This window comes from Zea mays, chromosome 1, assembly GCF_902167145.1.
Source record: "Zea mays cultivar B73 chromosome 1, Zm-B73-REFERENCE-NAM-5.0, whole genome shotgun sequence".
NCBI classification, from domain to species: domain Eukaryota; kingdom Viridiplantae; phylum Streptophyta; class Magnoliopsida; order Poales; family Poaceae; genus Zea; species Zea mays.
The window spans coordinates 25,989,458-25,998,734 of NC_050096.1; positions in this window are offsets into that span (position 1 = coordinate 25,989,458).

The following is a 9,277-nucleotide window of genomic DNA, read 5'->3' on the forward strand; positions in this document are numbered from 1 at the left end:
ATCTCGACTTAGATGAGGGAGGTAACCCGGTTAATCAAACTCTCTACCGTTCTATGATTGGTAGTTTATTGTACCTTACCGCATCTAGGCCCGATATTATGTTCAGTGTCTGCATGTGTGCTAGATTTCAATCTAATCCTAAGAAAGCTCATCTTCGTGCTGTTAAGAGAATTCTTAGGTATCTCAGGCACACCACAAGCGTTGGTCTGTGGTATCCCAAAGGAGCTACTTTTGATTTAATTGGCTATTCCGATTCGGATTATGCCGGTTGCAAAATTGATAGGAAAAGTACTTCTAGGGGATGCCATCTGCTTGGTAGATCACTAGTTTCATGGACATCCAAAAAGCAAAATAGTGTTGCCTTGTCAACTGCCGAAGCGGAATACATTGCCGCAGGTGCTTGTTGCACACAGATTTTATATATGAAACAAACTCTTCTAGACTATGGCGTAGTTCTAGAAAAGGTACCTTTGTTGTGTGATAATGAGAGTGCTGTTAAAATTGCTAATAATCCTGTACAACACTCTCGCACCAAGCACATTGATATCCGTCATCACTTCCTTAGAGATCATGTTGCTAAAGGAGATATCATTTTAGAAGGAGTGAGGTCGGAAGATCAATTAGCGGATATTTTCACTAAGCCACTTGATAAGACCCGCTTTTGCATGTTGAGGAATGAACTAAATATTCTTGATCTCAGAAATTTTATGTGAAATGTCAAATGGTGTTGTCAAGCTTGCATTGCATGTTTAAATTCTTTGTATTGCATCTAGGACTTGTCTAACCTAGTTGAGATAACCGCCAACAAAGCGAGTGAAAAAGCTTAACTCGGGTCAAACCTGACAAGTCTTAATTTTTAAGCTTTTAGCACTTAAATTCTTACTTTTCATGCAATTATTGGTTCTTGAAATATGCATGAGGTACTGCACTTAGGGGGAGTATTCAAAACTCAAATCACTCTTGAAAACCCCTAGTGCAAGCCAAAATGCAAATTTCACCATTTGCCTGTTTTCTCTAAAAATTATCTAGCCTATGGCAAAATATTTTGAAAAGTATATGAGGGTGCCAATACCTGTCCCAACAAGTGTTATTTTGTGTGATTATAAGTTGGGATTTGGTTTGGTTAGGAGTTAGATAGAAAAATTCAAAATTTTCCAAACTCCCCTCTGTCTGGGCTCACCGGACAGTCCAGTGTGCACCGGACACTGCACTGTGCAATGTCCGGTGCACCGGCAGCCGCGCGCTAAAATTCATTTTTCCTGTGCGCTGTCCGGTGGTTCACCGGACAGCTACTGTGCGCTGTCCGGTGTGCACCGGACAGGCACTGTAGACTGTCCGGTGCGCCCATATCGCGTTTTAAAAAAGGCCTCCAGCCCGCAGCCGAGCCAGAGGCTCCTTTATTTTCCAGCCAGCCCTCTTTCTCTCTGTCTGCGGCGACTCTTCTCTCCCGCCGGCGATCTGCCCTGTCTCCGGCGACCCTCCGGCGACCGTGGAGACCTGGCCTCGTCCTCTCCCTCTCGGTGAGCAGGCTCCCCTCCCCTGTCTCCACTCCCTCTCTGTGCTCTGTCTGAGGCTGTCAGGCTCCCTTTTTCCACCCTTTGCAAATTCTTCAAATTCCTGTGAAATCCAATGAATCCAGTTGGTACAATGTGTTCCTTTGTCCCTATTGTGTATCCCTGCAGGATCCTAGCTCCTTCGGGAGGGTTTTCACTCCTCAAATGGCCGTTTCACCGAAACCCTAATTCCCCGCACGCCACATGCTCGGTGAAATGCCCAAACCAGCCAAAAATGCTCCAATTGAACCCAAATTTTTCAGGCACCTTTACAACACTTCCAATAACCCCCTTGCCAAATTTCACGCCAATCCGAGATCCCAGGCTTAAATTTCACCAAATTTCCCGTTTTGAGCGATCGTTTCCGAGCCGAGTGCCCAAATCCCTATTTCTTCGCCTAAATTCAAACCAAGCACACACTTCACTCATATTCACCTATATAAACCTATTCGTGAAGTATCGGCTCAATTCCATATCAATTCGTGCCTCAATTCGAATCTCAAACATCCTATGACACTATTTATCCGTCAAACGTCGTTTTCACGTCATTTGACTTCTTGATCGTCTCGTCTCGTGGCATATCTCTCTGTGTATGTATTTATTCACATTTCATATGCTTATGACTATGTGACTAATACGTGCTCACCTCTTCTGTCATTTCAGTGACCTTGTTTGACTGTGTGCCGTCTCCCGTCCTGCCTGGATCGTCACCTCTCGTGTGCGCTTTCCAGGTAGTCATTCTTTGCTAAATCTATCGGTCACTTTTGCTCTGTGCTTAGTCACTCTCTCTTATTTGCAGACATCAGATCAGGATGCCGCGCACGAAGAATGCATCGGCGCCAGGGGGTGGCGACGATGAGGATCCTCGTCGCCCCTTCAGGCAGGTCAAGGGCAAGACTGTTTACCTGGAGCAGCAAGAAGGCCGCAAGAAGCGGCGTATGGACAGAGAAGCCCGTGCAGCGGCAGCAGCTGCAGCAGCCGCTGCGCAGGCCGCACTTGGAGATCAGCCGTAGACTCCATCCGATCAGATTGCTTTCCGTGCTCGTCGTCTCACCTCCCGGCCTCGCTCCTCCTCTCACACCTCCGCTTCCACTCCGCCACCCACTCTGCCTGCTCCCGTCACTCCTATTGCTCCATCCACCTCCACAGCCATACCCACTACCTCCACTACGCCAGCTTCCACTGTTTCCCCTGCTCCCGCTCCCGCTTCAGCTCCTCCTGTCCCTCCACCTCGATTCCGGGAGCGTGATGAGACTGAGGTCCGTCCTCTGGTTTCGGATCCTCGTCTGTTTGATCTTCAGCGTGCTACTGCGGCACGGGTACGTAGGTTCAGATACGTACCCGTGGAGTCTTGGCTACCAGCTCAGAGAGACCCTGCAGCAGGTGTTCTTTTCAGCACACGGATTCAGGAGTCATTCTTCAGAGCTCAGATGTCTGCTCAGATAGCTCTGCGAGTGCACCGCCTTTTGGATCTTCCAGCTTTTCTGCTTGCAGCCGGTGCTGACTCTGAGGCGCATCTCACCTATCTGCCTGGCCTTCTGACCCTTCTGACTATCAGCGGCAGATATGTTGAGGAGTGGGTCCGAGTCTTCTACGCCTCTGTTTGGATTGACCCGGATCATCACTGGATGAGGTTCCGCTTTGAGCGAGAGGATGTCACGATCACTGCCAGTCAGATCCGTCAGCTCTTTGGATTCCCAGAGTCGACGACTCGCCTTCACAGCCTCTGCTACGGCTCTTCTGACCCTCCTCGTCGCCCTCACGGCGGTGTGGCTCCAGGGACAGCTCACGTCGCGGCTCTGTTCCGCCCGCCTTTCACAGATGGGTTGCGACGTTCACCAGCAGACTTTACTACAGCAGCGAAGTACTTATATGAGCTCATCAAACGGACACTTCTGCCGAGGATGGGATACAGGGAGGCTACCACTCATATTCAGCTTTGGCTCCTTGGTGCCCTGGTCTCCCACTCTGAGTTTGACGTTGTGGACTTTCTGATTTGTGAGATCGAGGACACCGTTCTGGATGGGATTCGTGCTCGTCGGCAGTTACCTTATGCTCACTACTTGTGCCACATCTTTGCGCAGCTGATTCAGCCCCCTCGATTTCAGAGCACCCTTGAGGCCTCACGCCTTGTATTTGGATCTTACCGTCCTGCTCCTGAGATTCCTGTGCCAGCTTCTGCTTCTGTGTTTGACTCTCAGGCCGAGGATGCAGCTCTTCGTCAGTTTGACACTCAGGGTACAACAGCTGATGATGATGATGATGATGATTTTGGGGTTCCTCCTCCGCCTCCGCCTCCGCCTCCTATGCCTCCACGCTCACATGATCATGAGGCTGGGAGTTCTCGTGCTGCCCCTGCTCCTCCTCCGGCTATGGACCCTGCTCTTGCGACGATTCTGGCCAACGTGGCAGCCGAGCAGGCCCGGTTATCCGAGACGATGCTCTCGATGTTTCAGAGCATGCAGGACAGACATGATGCACTTCAGCAGCAGCTACTTCAGGATCGGGCTGAGAGTAGGGCATTCATGGCTCTTATGCTTCAGCATTCTGGTATCTCAGCACCTCCGGTTCAGTCTGCTCCACCTCCTCCGCTTCACGCTCCTGTGGTGCCATCGATTTTGTCAGGACCCCCTGTTGGTACCTCTCCGCTCCGGCCGGTCACTTTGGCGTTCACCTCTCCGGTTCTCAGCTCTGTCTGTCCGCAGCCGCCAGTGCCACCAGCATCTGCTGTTACCACTACCGCTGTGGCAGTATCTGTGACCGCTCCTGTTCCGGTAGCTCCCGCAGCGCGGCCTCAGTCCGAGTCAGTACCAGCTCCAGCTTCTACCGCAGATCCTGGATCCGAGACTGACTCTGACCCTCCGCCGGCGTTCGCTCTGCTACCTCGACCACGACCGGATGCGCCCCCGCCGCCTCCTCCTGCTTCAGGTGTTTAGGTTCAGGTCCCTTTTGGTGCTTGACGCCAAAGGGGGAGAGATATGAGTTGTGAGAGCTAGGGGGAGTTAGAGAGTTAGTAGAGAGTCAGAGTCATTTTGATGTAATATATGTGCTTGCTACTCTCTGTACTAGCTTGATGTTTTTGGCTCACAAACTCGTCATATACTCTCGTTGCGTATGATTGACTGTGTGTATTATGTTTGCACCTTATATTTTATCACCAGTCTTCTAGCTCTTGTTTCATTAATTTAACATCACTTTTATATGAACAAGAATCTTATGATGTGTATGCGCTCACTCTTATTATTATGGTACACATTCTTTCTGTCAAAGATCACTGAGTATAACTAACCATTCTTTCTATTGACAGAATCTTCAAAACAAACTACTCTCACAAAACTTGTAGGGTTGTCATCAATCACCAAAAAGGGGGAGATTGAAAGCATCTAGGCCCCTGGTTGGTTTTAGTGATTAATGACAACGTAATATTATATGTGACTAACGTGTGTTTTGCAGAGACAAATGGTAAGTTAGGTCGCATGACAGGTAGAAGTACTACAACAGTGAAAACAATCCCGGAGATAAGAACTCGAAGCGACGGCTAAAACGACAGAACAAAAGGTGAAGGTCTACGGAGTCCGAGTGTCAAGGAGATGTGGACACTCGCGATTTAGTTAGGTCTTTTATTCTCTTTTAGCCGTACTATAAAGAGGGGTTGTCGATGAGTAGTTTGACCAAGAGAGTTCTAGTGTAGTGTTGGTGCACAATCACACTCATATACAGTGCTAGGTGTCACTCTAGAACTCACACACAAGTTAGAGCGAAAACCGATTTGAAAATCAGATGAAAAACAAGACTTAGTGTTTCTGGCTTAGGGGCACCGGACTGTCCGGTGTGCACCGGACTGTCCGGTGCACCCTCTGCCAGGTGGGGCCAGGCTGGTCCACGGCAGAGTCTTTTCCCTTCGCAGAAACCCGAGAGCGCAGCGTTCAGAGTTGAATTTTAGTGGTGCACCGGACACCGCACCGGACTGTCCGGTGTGCACCGGACAGTGGACTGTTCACTGTCCGGTGCGCCATGAGTCCAATGGCTCTCTGTCAGAACTAGCCGTTGGAAACGACCGTTGGCGCACCGGTGGCGCACCGTTGGCGCACCGGTGGCGCACCGGACTGTCCGGTGCGCCATCGCGCAGTAAATTGCCTGTAACGGCTAGTTGGTGGGTGAGGGCTATTTATACCCCCTCCACCCACCATATTCAATGTCTTGCACTCCACATTTACTCCAGCACATTGCTAGAGCATTGCAAGCACCAAAAGCCTAGTGAGGAGATTAGAGAATCATAATCCGCGCTTGTTCCTCATTAGCGCTAGTGAGAGCCACCTAGAGCACACACCACTTGCATTAGGCTTCTCTTGGTCAAGCGAAAGTCTACGGCTTGTTACTCTTGGTGATCGGCATCACCTAGACGGCTTGGTGGCGTTGGGAGCTCGGTGATCACCGTGAAGATCTTGTTGGTGACCCGACTCAAGTTTGTAAGTGGTCTCGAGGGATCCACCGCGCCGGAGTGGCAAAGGATCATCTCGTAGTGAGCACTTGGTTCTTGCGAGGACCAAGGGGGAGCGATACCCTTGCGCGGGTGCTCCAACGAGGACTAGTGGAGAGTGCCGACTCTTCGATACCTCGGGAAAAATTGGAGGAGTCTTCTAAACTTTGCTTTACATTCCGCACTTAATTCAAGCACTTTACATTGTGTATTTGTTTAGCAAGTATTTGAAGTATTATCTTAGCTTTGTTACATTTCTAGTATTATATTCTTAGTGCTAGTTGTTGGGGTGAAGTTGGGCTCTTGTTTAGCTCTTGCTTAGGTTTTAATTAGTGTTGATTTTTAGAAAAGCCCAATTCACCCCCCTCTTGGGCATCGTGATCCTTTCACTCGTAAAATCAATAATCAAAAGATCTTTCCATTTCAAAGTCTGACGAAGGTATAACTTTTCAATGGCTATTTTTTGTGCCTTGTCACTATGTCTTCAAAACAATCTTCGAATATCAATATCGAGACCCCCCCCCCTTCTTGTGTTGTTGATGTACTATGATGTATGATGTTATGCTATGCAAATGATGTAATGATGTAATGTTGTGCAAAATGATATTTACCGAAGGTTGACATTTATTTTTCACTGTAAGCCTCCCTTAGGAGCTTCTTCGCCTTTTACTTCAGCGGAATCAGCGTTTATTTTTCGTTGTAAGCCTCCCTTAGGAGCTTCTTCGCCTTTTACTTTCAGCGGAATCAACGCTTATTTTTCGCTGTAAGCCTCCCTTAGGAGCTTCTTCTCCTTTTACTTTCAGCGGAATCAGCGCTTATTTTTCGCTGTAAGCTCTGCATTCCCTTCGGAACGACTTTTGAGTAGAAAACTTACACTGCGTTCCCTTAGGAACGTCTTTTTACTGCTTCGAATAAATTGCACTGCGTCCCTTAGAACAAATTTTTGATAATTCGAAGGTCCTCCGTGCCACCATAAATTCTTATGCTTCGATAACTCAAGCCTATGGAGAAGATATGTTTTCATTATGATAAAAAGCGAAACTGTTACAAGAAATTGAAAAACAATAAAAGACACTTAAACTTTCCATAATTGTTCATTTTTAAAAAGAAAGTAATACTGAATGCGAAAATGCAAAAAGCTGCTGTCGAGGTAGGATATTTGTCAGTAAATGTGCTTCGACTCTGGCACAGTGCTATTTACTGTGCGAGCTTCAGACTCCTCTCTGAAGTCCCGCTGAAGGTGAGTGTGTTGACTCCCTTCTGGCTGCTGACCTCGTTGTGTTGGTGGTGGCGGTGGAGGCTGTTGCCAAGATGCTTGGGGTTGGCTTGCTGAAGCAACAGAAGCTGCAGGGTGATTGCTTACATATTCTGGAATGTAAGGCGAATGGTACGAAGCAGTATGCATGACCTGCTTCGGCTGACTCTGTTGTGCTGCATCTTCTGCTATCTCCTTTTTCTTCTGGATGGTAACATGGCACATCCTGGTGGTATGGCCCTTGTCTTCACCACAGAATAGGCAATAAATTTTTCTTGGCTGATCCCCAAATCTTCCCCCGAAGCCCCTGGCGCCTCTGCCCCTTGGCGCTGGCGGCCGGAAAGAGCTTTGCTGCTGCCCTGAAGCCTGCGAGGAGTATTGTGGCCTTTGCTGTTGACTCCCTCTATCATCAGTTTGAGTAGAATTGTGAATTGACCTGACGTGCCTCGGATGGAATCTGCCTCCGAAGCCCCTGGTCATTTCAGAGAACCTGAATGCTTCCTCCCTTCTTTGGCGAAAGTCATTGTCAACTCGAATATACTCGTCCATCTTCTGGAGCAGCTTCTCCAAAGTTTGGGGAGGCTTCCTGGCAAAGTATTGAGCTGTAGGTCCCGACCGAAGTCCCTTAATCATGGCCTCAATGACAATTTCATTGGGCACTGTTGGTGCCTGTGCCCTCAGACGCAGGAACCTTCGGACATACGCCTGAAGGTACTCTTCGTGGTCCTGGGTGCACTGGAATAAGGCTTGAGCGGTGACTGGCTTCGTCTGAAACCCTTGAAAGCTGGTTATCAACATGTCCTTCAGCTTCTGCCATGAAGTGATTGTTCCTGGCCGAAGAGAAGAGTACCAGGTTTGTGCAACACTCTTGACGGCCATGACGAAGGACTTTGCCATGACTGCAGTATTGCCACCATATGAAGATATGGTTGCTTCATAGCTCATCAAGAATTGCTTCGGGTCTGAATGACTGTCGTACATGGGGAGCTGGGGGGGGCTTGTAAGACTGAGGCCATGGTGTATCCTGCAGTTCTGTTGACAGAGGAGAAGCATCATCAAAAGCAAAATTTCCATGATGGAAATCTTCATACCAGTCGTCCTCGTTGTAGAAGCCTTCCTGATGAAGCTCTCTGCGCGGAGGCCTTCGGTTCTGGTCATCTTGAACAAGATGATGAACTTCTTCCGAAGCTTCGTCTATCTGCCTCTGTAGGTCAGCTAGACGAGCCATCTTTTCCTTCTTTCGTTGAACCTGTTGTTGGAGCATCTCCAAATTTTGGATTTCTTGATCCAAATCATCCTCCTGAGGCGTCGGACCGATGGCCTTCCTCTTCTGGCTTCGGGCTTCCCTAAGAGAAAGGACATCCTGATTGGGATCCAGCGGCTGCAGAGTGGCAGCCCCTGTGGCTGAAGCTTTCTTCGGCGGCATGACGAAGGTGATGCTTGCCGAAGGTGTTCAAAACTCAAGAAATGGACGTGAGTTCACCGGAGGTGGGCGCCAATGTTGGGGACTTGTTCTCAAATGCTAAGAGTTAAGAACAAGGCAACATAAAAAGTGTTAAATGTTAAAGTCCTTCGTCCTTAAAGACATTATGTCCTTTCGGATATAATGAATTCTGGACGAAGGTTACGAAAGAAAGGACCTTCATAAGTTCGATAGATGATGAAGAAGAACACATATATGAAATGCGAATAATAATACATATATTACCATCGACTTATTTCTATTATCAAATCCATAAAAACAAATTATAAATGTACCTTCGGATTGATGAAAAGTAAAGGTACAGACGTGATGCAAAAAGCGAATGCCAAGTCAGCGTGAACAATACGGGAGTACTGTTCATCTATTTATAGGCACGGGACGCAACCCGTGTAAAATTACATTAATGCCCTTTACATTTATCAATAACTCTATAGTAATCCTTCGAGGTCTAATTTGGCTTTTCATCTTTAAGTCGGTTCCCCTTTTCTGCTGTCATGCCGAAGCTT